The sequence below is a fragment of the Ornithodoros turicata genome, chromosome 1 (assembly GCF_037126465.1).
Source record: "Ornithodoros turicata isolate Travis chromosome 1, ASM3712646v1, whole genome shotgun sequence".
NCBI classification, from domain to species: domain Eukaryota; kingdom Metazoa; phylum Arthropoda; class Arachnida; order Ixodida; family Argasidae; genus Ornithodoros; species Ornithodoros turicata.
In genome coordinates, this window is record NC_088201.1 from 210,677,062 (window position 1) to 210,693,667 (window position 16,606).

The window sequence follows — 16,606 nt, forward strand, 5'->3', positions numbered from 1 at the left end:
TGGTTTACTGGGCAGTACCTGTTACCTGTGCAGCTATCGCACAATGGGTCCCACGTGGTCTGTTCTGCATGCTTCCATGCCCTTAAAGAAAGGTGCTGCGTTTTTGACTCGATTTACGTGACTGCAATACTATCTTGGTAAACATTCAACAGCATCATATCACTGCCGATGTAATATTTTGCCTCACTTGCCTGGTTAGGAAATGCTATCCTTTGTGGTTGAATATGTGTTGAATATGTGAATTTTTTGTTGTAATTACATAAAGGAATTCGAGAAGCTTTGCGTCGGAGTTCGCATATGCTATGTCATTGCTGAACCATTTCGAAACGTAAGTATGCATTTGTAGCATACCCTTGTAGGCATGACTTTTCTGAGTGTTAATGGTTTTGTTTCGTCGATAACGCATGTCGTAAACCTCACTTGAGCGACGTGCTATATTGTGTATTGCTCAGAACACTGCAGCCTTCAAAGACACACTGCTGACCTGCCTGGAGAAAGGGATGCGTAATCAGGAGACCTTGTCCCCAGTAAGTGCTCGTGGCTTTTTGGCAACTTCTGCAGCAAACAGCGCAATTCTTTGTTTATGTATTACCAGCACATTATCACCGTGATCGCGTTCACCATGCAACGATACGGGCGGGCGCAATCCGGATGTTTAGCTGAACCCAGTTGATGTTATTCGCCTTCAACATATCAACCGTGAACTTTTCAATTCCCTTCCTTACCTATATCACTGCAGCCATGTCTTCTTCACGCTGTTTTGGGGTGCGAAGCTGAACGTCATTCTAAGCATAACAAGGACGACACAGAGAAATATTGAAATGGAAAGTTTAAAGTTAGTCTCTTAACAATGTAACGCCACTCTGTGGAAGTTTTTGGGCAGCGTTTCTCCTGGTCTAGGAAAATCTTAAATGGCGGCGGGGGCGTAGTTGCCTACGACTTGAAACATAATCTATTAGGTGGCTAAAATGGGGTGAGGCGTATAGAATGACAAAGACGTCAAGTTCGTCTATTTAAAGCTGTTTCAGAGCTGCTGCGTTCATAACGACGTTCCTCAAAATGAGATTCTGGAATCAGGAGAAACCGAACGTAGGAATAACCCAGTAAGCGTCTTGCTGACGAAGGCAGTGTGAGCACCGAGGTCGGCGGAAGGCAACTGGTGAAAACGAAACAGAAAGGTTCCACATGTTTCCTTTGCCAAGACTCAGTCCACGGTGCAACGCGATGCGAGAAGCCCTGCATTTTCTTTTTTGTGTGTGTCAATTGAATCAAAAGGCGTAAGACTGTAAGGGGCGCCACTTTTACGACATGCTAGTTCGATTAAGGGGTCTTGTAGCTTCACGAGATGTGAAACTCTTACCGTAATGCTACATCTTGCTTCTATGTTAAAGTTACGTCGGCGCGAATGCCGGGATAAAGCTGAATGTTCAGAGCAGTGTTAGACTGCCAGGGGTTCGAGTGACACCCAAGGGTTCGCATTAAAAATTATAATTTGATGCCCCAGTGTCGTGCAAACTCTCAATAAACATGAAGGTCAGTAACAGTTCTGACGCTTAAACACACGAAACTCAAGGTGCTTAAGAACGGAATCAAATGCAGTCAAACCTCATTACAACGAAACGCGATGTAACGAAATTCGCGATAGAGCGAAATAATTTGGATTGCCCGGCAGAGGGCCATAGAGATCACTGTATTTTAATTCCCGCTACAACGAAATACTTTTTAGCCGCCGCCTCGATACAGGAAAAGAGCGAGATAAGGTCCCCAAAGCCGATTCTAGGGTCATGAAAACAAAGGGCGCGAGCAGAGTCCTGTTCCCGCGGCGAAAGATGGCACGCGCGATTGGGGTCGGGAGGAATCTGGAGCCTACAAAAGGAAGTCTGAGTCATTGGAAGGTTAGGGATTTTCATCCGAGGCTTCTCCTTAAAAAGCGATAAAAACCGGGCTGTTTGGTGGTACATTTAAAAGCGATAAAACCCCAGTGCAGGGGACACAAAGCGACGACACAGACGAAGCACTGAAAGCTTCTCCTTTTCGGGCTTGTTTTGAACTGTCCGGTTGCAGCCAAGTAAAAAGAGCACGACACGCAAGGCGGCATCGCGCGCGTGGGAAACGCTTCGTTCGCGTGGCGGCGTAAGTGACGAAGTCAGCCTAGATGATTTTCTTGACGGGGACAAGCATGCCGTAGCAACGGAGAGCCTTACGGAAAACGCACTGTCATAGACGTAGAAGGTTTGCGGGAGATCGCAACACGATATCGAGAAAGCTGCGGAGGCTTCGGCGGCGTACGGACAATGCGTGACACCGCGTCTTCTAGGCACGACGCAGACGCGTATAACCGGCTATTTCACGCAAGAATAAAATACCGTATGTGCACTTTGGCGCTGTATTTGTAATTGTTGTCATTTTTCACGAAAAACTTTTCGTATCGTCGCGGGAGTGATCGACGCTTATGTACACCGCGCGCTGTCGCAAAGGTCGCGATCCGTGACCTTCAATTCGGTACAACAAAATGTTCGATACAACGAAAGAAATTGCAGTCCCCGTGGGTTTTGTTATATCGAGGTTCGACTGTATGACAATCACACAGCGGTGGGAATCGAACCACACACCTTTCGATTGCCGATGGAGTAATCTAACCACTACATTGCGTTGACATCTGCTTTCCGACGACTTACCAGGGTGTCTCATTCAACAACTGGGATATTCCGCACTCACTTCTTCCTATCCTCTCACATATTTATTGTCATACAGAAACACATACGTACAGCACAGTATGAGGCAGCCGCACCTGGTGAATATGATCTAGAGTAACAGATCGGAGGCTGAAGTACACAAAGAGGCGAACATAGCACAAATCTCAAGGTGCGAGACAGCACAACAGCCCAAGCAGCACAGCAAGATTGGACGTTGATACGTGTGAAACGCCCCATTCCGTACGTCGTTACATCCAACAACTTCCCGCAGATGATACACATTGTTCGAAACAGTCAACGTACGTGGCAATCCCACTGTAACGTTCACTAGAACTCGACAACTCAACTTTTCAAGATCTGGAAGCAGCCGCCATGTGCTTCGCGATGCCAATGCCAATCGATCGAGCCGACTGAGAGTGAGCGTGGTCGTTTGAGCGAAATCACGCATCCTACAACTAATGCGCATGCGGGAGAGTCGGATCGGACGTTTCATACGGGCTAAAATGTCGCTGGTTCCTGTAATGATAAGTGAATTGTGGTGGGTCAAGTAAAAAACACAATGCTTGATAGGAAGGGATGGCGCTTCTGTAAATTTAGGTGCTTTGAAGTTGCTGTAAGCAGTGCGAGTTGCTCTGGCGTATGTACGTCACCTCACGAAAGTGTTTCGCTCGTTTGTACTGTCGGAGCGGGTTGGAAATTTTTGGTTAATAGACTATTGCGATCCTTTTGAAGGCTTCTGAGAGATATTTGGTATTGGCAGTTCCGCGGGACTGCTTGTGTCACACCCGTTCTCCGTTTCTGCGGCGATGCAGTGTTTTTCTTTTTTTTAATTGCATGTAACGTGGATCAATGCGAACTGCAGAAATGAAAATGCAAAAAGGAGAGACAACTAATATCAGTGGTGGATAGTAAACCGGATAATGCTTTATTATTACACGGACTCCCCGTTGGCGTTATCACAGAAATATTGGCAATATTGGCACAGAATGGGCTATATTATGGGAGTATAATAACAATGATGTTCCCCATAGAGGTGGGTGATTTTACACCAGTGGTAGAGTAGTGTACTTGTAAACACCAAGTGCACAATTTCGGCAGATGTGATGTCCGTATTCACTAGGTGTTTTATTTAAATTGATTCGTGAGACCCTTGGCATTTTAACACATGTTGCATTATCTTCAATTTCAAGGGTACGGCGGCTTTGTACAACATTAATATCACCCGGGTAATGCAGAGCATCAGGGTAAGTCATCATCAGTTGGTATGACACAATAGAAACGCATGATTATTCTCGCAATTACAAGCACTCGAGTGAAATTTCGTGCACTCTGTCGAAAATATTCCCCACTTCGTTGAGAAAGTGAAGTTAAATTTCTCGGATTCAGAGGTTCGTTAAGTGTGACGTTAGCTGCAAATATGCAGAGCCCCATGACCCAAGTCTGTCGTGCTACTTATATGCACATCCGCTTTTACTGCCGATGGTGGGTCCGTGTCGATTAACCAACGCATTCAAAAATATTGCTTCTCCACCGCTATTGGCTGAACCTAAACTAACCTGAACGTAACCTTGACCTGACCTGACTTAACTTGACCTGACTTAACTAAACAAACCGTAACCTAACCTAACCTAAGCAGACCCGACCCGCCCTGCGTAAGCCCGGCACTCATTAGCTGCTGCTTGGAGATCACGTGTCGAAGCACGGCAACAAAGCCTACGAGCCAGGTTCTTTCTAGCCAAGCTCTACAACTACTCTGCAAGCATCACCTTGGTAGAAAACTTCAAGTAAGACAACATGTCCGTGACTGTTATTGGAGAAGAAGAAAGAAGCCCCAGAACAACTGGTTTGCAGACTTGATGAAGGAAGTCTACGATTTGTGTCTAGCCAGTGACGGTACAAGTATCAGTGTTATAGATTGTGTCTTCCTGAGCTGATTAGACAAGCTAGTGGTTGCCAAGTACGTCATCTGCTCCAGTCTCCACAGGCCTCTACCGTCGATCGTTGGAGAATGCTCATAAATGCTATCCCGTTTCAACGACAATCTGCACAGCGATTCCTGCCGTAGGTTTTCTGCATGTGTGTGTTCGTGAACAACATCAACGACATTCCCGCTGTAGGTCGTCAGTGTGCTGAAATCTTAGCAGGCAAAGTAAAAGTGTTGAACATCATACTGACTGGTTGCACGCGTATCGTCAAGAGAGAGACCGAATCAGTTTCTGTATTACACGTGATGCTGCGATGAAGGGAACTGAAATCAATTTAGTTACACTTGTATCTACACGGCAGCGTAAAAATTTTTGTCTTTGCAGAATTGCGCCTATAAGCACATCCCGATGGAAGCGAACTACGTGCTGCAAGCAGTGCGTTACATGCGTGACTTTATGCAGGGATAAGTTGCAGAATAAAGTATGTACGAAACACAACGACCAGTTGTTATCCTTCAGCTCTTCGCTTTGTTCTGGTAGTGCTTACAGCAATATTCGGTCACAACTGTGTCACGAGTAACTTCCAACTGTAGCTTCCTATTTCTGCAGGCAGTTGTCACACTAGAAAGACACATTTTTAGAAATGTAACTTGCAACTGTGCTCATTGTAGCCAATCTTGGTGAAAGCAGCTGCAAAATTTCAGTCAGCCAAAGCGTCACTAAGGTGCGAAAATTCCTCCTCGCGGAATGTTATATGACTTTGCCTTGAGGCCAACACAAATGGAGCGATATTCACCGGTGGCGTCGTTCATAATTTATGAGGGAAATAACCTGCAATTTACCCTTTCCCTCGTTTCGTTGTTAACTGTTATAAATTGGTTGTTTGTGACAATTGGTTGTTTGTGACACTGCTTGGCACCGAAACATGGCTCACAGGTGAAATAAATGATAATCACTTAGCGATAAATCAATTGTTTGATGTTTACAGAAAGGACAGAACACATAAACGTGGCGGCGGAGTAATGATTGCTGTTCGTAGCATGCTAAGATCAACACTGATTCCTGTTCAGACTGACATTGAAGCCTTGTTTGTCAAAATTGATACTGACGTGTTCAGTTTCATTGTAGGAGTCTGTTATCGCCCACCCGACGCTTGCTCCGACTTTAACGTTAAGTTGCACACATGCATTTCCGAAGTGTCTAGAAAGCATCCGAGCAAAATGCTGCTGCTGGCAGGAGATTTTAATTTTCCTGGTATCAACTGGAAGTCCGTCGAGGTATCACCTGAATGCCGCAACAGGATTGAATGTACTGAATTCCTTGAAGTCTGTGAGGAATTCTCATTAAAGCAGTTCGTGACTTCCCCTACACGTGGAGACTCCACCTTGGACTGAGATGGGTAGAAATCCAGCGAACCGGTAGAATGTAGGAAGGAGTTGCCTCAGGACAGAAGCCGCCGATATTTCAAACAGAGACTGTTCTTCTTCTGGGCACCGTCCTCATCATTGGCATGGTATTTAAAGGGTTAGGTGTGACGTGTTTAAAGGTTCATGCGAATTGTGGGTCAACTGCCCGGAGGGAAGAAAGGTTCCGTACGGGGTTTTACGGCCGGAGTGAATGGCTGCTTTGTTAGAGTGTGGAGGGGATTATGTGAACGTAGGCTACAGACCGGTTACAGAAAAATGGAAGGTTCACGAACACGTGGACGAAACGGGACAACAGGCAAGAATTGGCAAGCATACCGAAAGATAAGGAGGTCAGTGATTACGTGGGGAAAATTCCAGAACCAGCAACGTGTTTTTTTTTTAATGCAAAGTTGTGGCATGCAATAAAGAAAGTAGAAAGCAGTGGCCATGCAGAACATAACAGATGATAATGGAGGTAGAAGGGAAAAGCATATTTTATTTGTGAAGTGTTTCTAGGGTGCCTTGTGATTTGTTGATACCGGACGGGTGAAGAGCGTTGAACTTGTATATGAGATAAGACTCCCTATCACGTCTGTCACGTGTGGATCTAAACCCGGTTTCTAGAATATATAGTTTAATGTTGTCAAAATTGTGACCAGGAACGTTAACGACTGCTTTGGGGAGTTTGTTGGACGTGTCGGTTCTGTGTCCGGTAAGGCGGTTGTTCATTTGTTGGCCGGTTTCACCAATGTATTGCATAGAGCAGTCGCCGCATTCAATGCAGTATATGACATTGGAGCTTGTGCATGTGAATGCGTGGTTAACGGGGTGGGTGTAATTGCTCGCAGTGCTTTTGATGTAGTTAGCGTGTTGAACGTGCTTGCATGTATTGCAGCGCGTGAGGTTGCAGGGTCGTGTTCCCGTGTACGGGGTGCTTGTTTTGCTGATTTTGGCATTGACCAAAGAGTCTGCCAGGTTTTTTGCGCGTCGGTATGTCACCTGTATGGGATTTGTGAATATATTGCTAAGTCGGTCACTGCTTTGAAGGAGGGGCTCGTGCTTCTGTAGAATGGCTTTGTTGTTTGGAAGTGCGTTGGAATATCTTGTGATGAAGCTTATTTGGCACGCGTCAGGATTTTTTCGGTTTTCCAGAACCTCGTCTCGATCGAGTGTGAGTGCCTTGCGACGGAATTCGGTTAGGAGGGAGTCTGGATAGTCCCTTTGGGCAAGTGTACTGCAGAGTTCGTCAAGCTTCTCAGCGTAATCTGTGTCGTTTGAACAAATTCTGCGTAGTCTTACACTCTGCCCATTAGGAATTCCAACCTTACAGTGACGCGGGTGGTGACTCTTGAAGTGAAGGTATTGTTGTTTGTCAGTTGGCTTTTTGTACAGGGTTGTGATGAGGTTGCCGTTGTCTAGTGATATTGTGGTGTCGAGGAAGTTAATTAAGTGAGTTGACTGTTGTGATGTGAACTTTATGTTGCTATGCGCGGTGTTCAGTAGATCTATGAACTTTTGAAATTCATGTTCCCCGTGTTCCCATATTATCAGTATATCATCGATGTATCGAAGGTACACCGTGGGTTTCAATGAGAGGGCGCTGAGAACTTTGTTTTCTAAGAACCCCATGAAGATATTTGCGTATGTGGGTGCAACAGGTGTGCCCATACTTGTACCGTGTACTTGTAGGTAGTGTTCACCATTGAACTCGAAGTAGTTCAGTTGAAGGACCAAGTCCATTAGAGCGAGTATGGTTTCCGTGTCTTTTCTGGTGTTTGTTGTAGAAAGGGTATTGCAGAGGGCTGTGATTCCGTCGTTGTGTGGGATGTTAGTATACAGTGATGTCACATCCAGCGTGGCTAGTATTGTGTCCCTACCAAATGTACGAGTGTTGTTTATATCTCTGATTATTCTGAGGAGGTGGGGTGTGTCTTGTACATGCGATGGCAGTGTTGTCGGAATATGGTTTAAATAGTGGTCCAGGAATTTCGAGAGTCTTTCTGTTGGTGTGTTGTTATTAGATACAATTGGCCTGCCGGGGATGTCAGCCGTATAGAGCTCGTTGGCGTGTACCTTGTGGATTTTGGGCAGTAAATAGAAACGACCTGCGCCTGTGTTTGATGGGGTGAGATATCTGAGGTCATCACGTGTGATGAGCTTTCGTTCGTGGAGGTCCTGTATGGTATGGGTTATTAGCGCCGTGTACTCCTTTGTTGGGTCATGGTCCAGTTTGAGGTAGTGTTGCGTATTGTTGAGTTGCCTATGAGCTTCAGAAATATATTTATCTGTGGGCCAGATGACGATACTCCCACCCTTATCTGCGGGCTTGATAATGATATCATCTCTGTCAGCTAGCGCTTTGATGATGTCACGCTGTGTTTTAGTGAGGTTGTGACCACGCGAGCTTTGGGAAATACCGCGAAGGATGTCGTTGCTTACTTGTTTAATGTACAGGTCTAATGCGGGTTCTCGGCCGTGATTTGGTGTCCAGGTTGATGGTAGTCGGAGGTCGTTGTTGTTTTCTTGTGTTGTATGAGCGAAGAATTCTCTAAGGCGTAGCCGTCTCGCAAAGTCTGATATGTCTTTGTGGATTTCGTATTCGTTAACAGAATTGAGTGTAGGGCAGAATGTTAACCCCCTAGAGAGGACTTGTAGTTCGTCGCTGGTTAGTGAGCGTGATATATCTATTACGGTGCTTGCGTCAGCGTTTTCTCGGGGTGACTCAGCGATGTTACGGGGAGTTGTGGTTGTGGTGCTGGAAATTATTTGTTCGGCTGCTGCGTGTGTCGTGTTAGTGGGTCCGGTATCCGTGTCGTTGTTGGAATTAGGTTTTCCGAGTTTTGAGTGTTCCTTGTTAGCTAGCTCGCGGTTGAGTTGTTGAATGTGTAATTCGAGAGTGTTTGTCTCCGCGTCGGTGAGACTGATATTGTTCATATGGGCCTGGATCGTAGCGAGTTGCGCGTGGCACTGTTTCTTTAATATTTCTAGAAACGTACGGGCTGTGTTGTTAAAGGCTGATGCCCACTCTAGCTCTAGTTCAGGTGTCAGTTTTCCTAATGCAGGAACTGTTTTAGGGGTGAGGCCTTTAGGTACTGTGTTGTGAGCCAGGTGGTGGGTGTAGATCCGTAGATGATGTAGGTATCGGCTACGTTTCTCCATGAGTTTTCGCATTCGTAGAAAGTTCGTTGACTGCATGGTAGGCTGGTGATTAGATAGTCAACGGCGTTTTCTGCGTGATGTGCGCGTGCGTCGTGTCTGTGGGGTCGGTGGCTGTGGGGTCAGTGGCTGTGGAGACTCGCTGTGTTCCTTGATGTCATCTGTCTGTGTTTGCGTGCTTGTGGTTTTCCGTGTCACAGTTTGCGTGAACTTTGTGTGTGTGCGGGTTGCGGTCGGAGTGTTGTCGTTTGCCGCGTGTGTATGCGTGGGTGCAGTGGTCGTTGTGGTCCCCTTTGATGCCATCGTGTGTTCTGGCGTGTTTGCGGTGCTGGCACTTAAAGTGTAAGCTGGTTGAGGATGTTGTGTTTGAGCGTTTGTCAGTGCAGGACGGCATCTATGGACCATTAGGTGTTTGATGTTGTGTGCCATAGCTCGTACGCCTGCGTGGTTTGGGTGGATGCCGTCCCGAGCGAGATGTGCTTCAGCGTGGTATTCGAAAGCTGCGTGTGTGATAACCATAACGTTGGTGTGTACCTGACGCATGTGGATGAGGTGGTTGTTGACAGCGTGCGCCTTCCTGTCGAACTCGTGTAGCCATGTGTCCTGGTATATGTATGCTCGGTGTTTGTTTTGTCTTCGGGGAAGTATCGTTGTCAGTACTATTTCAGCGCCTGGTCTGTTGTTTGTGATGAAGGAAACTAGTGCTTCGAATTCCTGGATGACATGTTGTGCTGTCGACCGTGCGATGTCGTTGGTCCCTACGTGGAGTATGAAGTGCGTGATGTTCGGTGGGGCGGCGGTTACATGTGTCATGATGTCTCGTATTCTTGCGCCGCTTGAAAAGTGTATGTGAGGTCCATGTTCTCCGTGTGGGATGTGTTCGTGTATGTACTTGTAACAGCTATCACACTCTAACAGCTAACAGCTACCACACTCTAACAAAGCAGCCATTCACTCCGGCCGTAAAACCCCGTACGGAACCTTTCTTCCCTCCGGGCAGTTGACCCACAATTCGCATGAACCTTTAAACACGTCACACCTAACCCTTTAAATACCATGCCAATGATGAGGACGGTGCCCAGAAGAAGAACAGTCTCTGTTTGAAATATCGGCGGCTTCTGTCCTGAGGCAACTCCTTCCCACCTTGGACTTGTTTTTCTCGAACCAGCCTGACCACGTGACAGACGTCCAATATTTAGACGAGATTAGCGATCACAGAGCAGTCTCTGTTACACTGAACCTGTACTTCGAACAAAAGAGGGTACTAAAAAAATACATTTTTGACTACAAAAACGCGGATGTTGCTGGTATTCAGTCGTACATGCAGAACTTCATGTCCAGTTTTCTGGCAACCTGGTATAACCGTCCGGTGAACTATAACTGGCTTCAATTTAAGAACGCCGTTTTGTACTGTATGAACACGTATATTCCTCGAATCCAAATTAAAACTCGTGAGAGCAGCCCTTGGTATACTTGCGACCTAAAGCGCTTGTTACGGAGAAAAAAAAAGGTTGTATCGCCGAGCACATACTAACAACAGCCCACAGCTTTGGGAAAGTTACTTTGTTATTGCGTCGGAATATAAGAAGGCGCTTGTGGATGCCAAACAGAAGTTTTACGATGATTATCTATCTACGATCTTAAAAACAAATCCTAAGAGGTTTTGGAGGGTCATTGGCGGCCAGTTCGGGGCTGCCACGAATAAGAACCTTCTCCGTGTAGATGGCGATGCTATGTCAGATGACGAGTGTTCTAAAGCCCTTAATAATTATTTTTCTTCAGTATTTTCTGATGAAGCTGACACTGATCTCTCGGTGCAAGCTTGTGACGTTCCTAACCTAAACGTTCAATATGAATGCAACGAACTTTCTATCACTTGTGAGGGGATCCTCAAAATTATTGAATCTTTGTCTTTATCGTCGTCCCCAGGTTGTGACCTTATTTCTGCGAAGCTTCTGCTGATAACAAAAGAGTACTCATGTAAAGTCCTACAAATAATTTTTCAACAGTCTTTGAACTGCTCCCAGTTGCCTTCCGATTGGAAGCATGCAATAGTTACACCAATTCCTAAAACCGAAAAACCTTCCGCTCCTTCTGACTTCAGGCCGATATACTTAACTTGTATCTGTTGTAAGGTTATGGAACATATTATTTATTCCCATATTATGAACTTTTTGGATAATAACAACATGCTTTTTAAGAACCAACATGGTTTCCGAAAAAAGTATTCATGTGAGACGCAACTTTTTGAATTTGTTTCTGACGTCTATGAAAGCATGAATTCTGGTAGGCAAGTCGATGCAGTTTTTATCGACTTTCGGAAAGCCTTCGACAAATTGCCGCACGCCTTCTTTGTAAGCTCGAATCATTACGCATTAAAAATAACATAGTAAACTGGATACGTGCTTTCTTGTCTGCGAGAACACAGTGTGTTAGGTGGGGTAGTGCACTGTCTTCTTATTCACAGGTAGTGTCAGGCGTGCCTCAAGGGTCTGTGATCGGTCCACTTCTCTTCCTTATCTACACAAATGATCTTCACTTACGTGTAGATTGTTCTGTACGCCTTTATGCTGATGATGTTGTTGTGTACAGAGAAATCAGTGGTGTAGAGGACTGCGTTGCTTTACAGAACGACTTGGTCTCCCTTTCTGAATGGCGCAATCAATGGTTAATGGAAATTAATGTCTCTAAGACAAAATGTATGAGTTTTTCCAGACGAAATATTAACATACCCAGCGATTATACTCTTAATGATGAAATTCTTGACAAAGTGACCATGTTTAGGTATCTTGGAGTTCTGATTTCCTGTGACCTTTCTTGGAGGGCACATATCGAGTACGTCTGTAGTAACTCACTAAGGACACTGGGTTTCTTGCGTCGCACACTTTGTCTCGCTTCACCTGATGTCAAGCTAATCGCGTATTATTCCTTGATCCGGCCCAAACTGGAGTATGCGTCTATCATTTGGAACCCGTGGCAAAAATACCTAATTCAAAAACTAGAGTCCGTCCAAACGAAAGCCACTCGTTTTATTTTTAACCTTTATGATAGGGAAACCAGCATGACACAGTTCAAGAGAGACAAAGAAATTCCACTTTTAGAAAATAGGCGCAAGGTCCACAGACTAATAACAATGTATAAGCTTTATAACGCATCGTCTTCCTTTGTCACCCCTGCCCCCTTCTTCTCTGACCGCATACACCACCATTACAGGTTAGCTCTTCCCATCTGCCGTAGTGAGTATTATAGAAATTCTCCTTTGATATTATCTTTGCGCGACTGGAACTCTTTGCCACCTGATTTTCTATTGCCAATCAATGTAAGTGCTTTTGAAAGGTTGTGCATTGAGTTGTACCTATTTTGAGGTATATAGTGTTTGTATATATTGTCTCCCCCTTATGTAATGCCTTAGGGCCCTTTAGGGTATTAAAATGAAATGAAATGAAATGAAATTACTGCTGAATGCACTACTGCGGGAAGGCATGGAACTACCTGCATGATTTATGACCTGATATGACTGTTTTCTTGTTTATGGCTATATATTGACTTTTTGTAACTATCACTGCTTAAGGCACTGCTATGGGATAGCATGGAACTACATGCATGATTTATAACCTGATATGCCTTTCCTTGTTTATGGTTATGCCTACTTTATGTGATACTATAAGATGGTATGGAACTACCTGCATGATTTATGACCTCTTTTGACTATTTCCTCGCTTAAGGCCATAAATTTACTTTTTGTAACTGTCAGTGCTCAGTGCACTACTCTGGGATGGGACTACCTGCATGATTTATGACCTGTTATGACTATTTCCTTGTTCATGGCTATGAACTGACGTTTTTGTGACTATCACTTCTGTATGTGCTATGTGGGTATGGGACTACGTGCATGATTTATTAAGCAGGAACACAACCTAGCTGATTGGCTTGATTAAGCATGTTACTCAGACGCGCATTATAGATACCCCAAAACAACACTTAAGCTAACCTAACCCAACCCAACCCAACCTGAACTAACACATCCTGAGGACTAGAACAGCAAGCTGGTTGCGAACTTACTTTTTAGACAACACAAAAGAAACACAACCTAAACTAACCGAACCCAACCCAGCACAGCCCGAGCCCAATCCGTAACCCTAACCTGATCCTAAACCTAACCTAAACCTAACCGCTTGCAACGGAATAATCTTGCGTTCTTCGGTTGCAATGATTCCCATACCGAGACATGGGCTGAGTCTGAAAGGATGATTCTATCTGCTTGTGAATCTTATCTCAAAATAAAAATTGCCCCGGAGAGATTGAGCGGGCCTATCGTCTTGGTAAATTTGTACAGGGTAAAAATCGCCCCATCATTGTTAAGTTTATATCTTCAAAAACTAAAGACAAGATTCTTGCTAATAGCGCAACTTTCGGCAATACCACCTACGCTGTTGCGCAAGACTACTCTTCTGCCACGCGTTGCGCGAGAAGTAAGCTTATTGAACACCGTCGCTCCCTTAAAGTGACAGTCCGGTCGAAAACATGGTTAAACTGCGAGTCTGATGTCGATCGAATAACGTCGAACTACTATTACGCGTGCGACACACGGTACCGCTGTCAGTTGTCTTCGAAGTATAGAATGCCACAATTGTTTTGTAATCGTCGTCAAAAGATGCGATGTTCCCTTAAATAAAGTGAGAACGGCCAGGACTTTGCCGAGTATAAGACGATTTCGAATCATCGGACTACTTGAGTAAACTCAACTAATGAGAACGGTCCCTATCCTTTATATCCCATGTTCTCCGATGTCACCATCCCCGTTTCTTGGCCCATCGTCGGCTCCACCACTTGTTGCTGGAGCTTTCCCGCCATAAGAATAACAAGTTCGGGTTCCGCGCTGAATAACTGAAGGCCCACCTTCCAACCTTTCAGGTTGAGCCACAAGAACTTTTAACTCCACCTTGGACGACCCTTACAATCCATTTCGCTTTCGTGCCCGGCTCCAGGAAAAGTACAACGTTGCTACAAATGTGTCCAAAGCGCCCACTTTGGGCACGATGAGCGATCTGTACGTGGGCTTCACTCGTGCTTTTACGGAAGGCTTATCCACCAAAACCAGCTCCGCATGCGCCTCTGTCATACCCTCCGAAGACAAAAGTTCCCGTCTCTCGCATCCGATGTCTACAATGGCTGAGCTGCATGCTTTCCATTTTGCGGTGTAGACGATTGAGCAATGTTATGTTCGACCATGGGTTTTCGACAGACTCTAAGGCTACCCTCCAGTGTCTGGCAACAATGAGCATCCGCGATGCTCTAGTGTCCATTGTTGGTGACGCGCTGGAATCTTACAAGAAGGCATTGGCCACTGCGTACTGTTACAGTGGTATGTTGTCATCTGGGCATACCCGGTAACGAAGAGGCAGACCAGCCTGCTTTACGTGGTATCAGATTACACCAGCTCACTCCACCATATTGCACAAGAGTGACCGTCGGGGCCTTCCCCGCGATAGCCCTGCAGAGGAGATGAAACTCAGTGGCTACACGACACGCCGTAATCTGTGTGTCTCGCTGTCGCTTCCTCATGGCCTTCTGCGACGCTATGTATCACTTCTTCAACATATGCGGCTGATCGTGGCGTTCACCCCAGCTATAAGGCAGCTCCTCGGCCGTGCGTCGTCGCGCCTTTGTGTCACATGTAATGCGCGCGCTGGCTTACATAACCTACTTATGCACTTGCCTCACCTGTCAGTGCTAACGCGGGATCTTGCAGTACAGGATGCACGCAGTCGACCGCCATCCTTTTACCCTCGGGTACTGGGTCCCTGATTCAGCCCCGCTCATGTGCACTAAGGTCTCTGTCACTTTTGGGAGTTTCTATCATCAACCGGCCTCTCCACGGCGCTTTGATGCTCTGATTAGCTATCTCAATCATCATCCTTTAATCTCTATAATTGGCATTGGGGCAGCGCCCAGCCTGGTGGCCGGTATCAGCACCATCTCATCACCGTAATTTTGTGTGTGCGTGGTTCTTGCAGTTGAGTTACACTGCCCGGCGGACATCCTACTGAAGAGAGAATGCTGCCATAAGATGTCTGCCAGATAGATACCTATCGAAAGGCGCGCATTCACCTGCGATACCGACAAGAATACGAAGGTATCGGTGAGGAGATCCCAGGGACCCGTTGTGCAGCCACCAGGTTGTGTGCGAGTGCCATCGCCATTGAGAAATCGCATGGAGGCACGTATCAATCAGTTGTGTATATTCTTGTGCCAAGACTCATCCGCAAAAGTTCGTATACGTGGCACTGAGTCGCTGTAGACACATACCCAGGCTGTACCTTACCAACGTGGACAACGACTTCGCGAACTGGGATAGGACTGCTACCTGAGGAATGTACTATGTTTGGAAGAGAAAAAAGAGTTGTATATCATTCAAGCTCAACAGCTGCGCTCACATTCTGCATAAAGCTATGTTCGCAAACGAGCGAGTTTTACAGCGAGAGCTGGAAAGCGAGGCGAGGTCGAGGACTCACTACCACAGGCTATCGCTTAGCGACACCGCGTCCAGATTCTCTGTTGCTAAAGGTATTCACGAAAAACGCTGGAACAGAAGGCCGTGTTCATCATGTCGTCCAAAATGCGCGTAGTTCCACAAAGTAATCTCATATAATGCCATTCGAGATATTTTAAACTTTGTGCACAATTAGAGACAGGCGCAAACATGATTGTGGATGATCCTTTCTTCAGCGTTTGTACGAAGCGCACAAATTTATGCACTGATTTCTGTGCTCTGCAATGACAGTTTGATATCCTTTGCGTCTTTTGCACTGGCCCTGGCACACCACGCGCGCCTTCATAACCGCATCTGACGTTTTTTTTAAGGTTGTCTAAATTTCCTAGTATTTTACCACCGGTTCCGCATAGGTCAGCTTCGTGATTATGTGCTGCGACATTGAGTCCCCTAGCGGTCTCTCAAGCGAATTTATTTACACACAATTGTTGAAAAAGCCCGAAGCATCCAAAATAGCTGTAATTTTTGTGCTTGATATTGCGCGGTAAGAACTATCGTAGTTACTAGATTTATTACATTTCCATGTGCCAGCATGGTCGTCTGTTTCGTTTTCGTTTGTTTAATAATGTCCGCCATCTTGAAAGCGAGAGGGAAATATCGGGATGCCGCAGATATCAGCGAGATGGTGAATTCACGCTAGCTTTGCCGATTTTTCACACTCGCGCTAGGTGGCTCGCTGGTTTGGGAATAGTCGAGCGAGGAGCGTGAGCGAGAAGCGTGGAATTGTCACGCTCTCGCGCCTCAAAATGCCGTATTTGGGAACGTAGCTCTGCTGACTATCGTAATCATCTTGTGTTTTTTTTATACCGCTCCGTCCTACTATATTTGACTGGGCTGAGCTAACCAACCTGCCTTATGACGAAAGGGAAT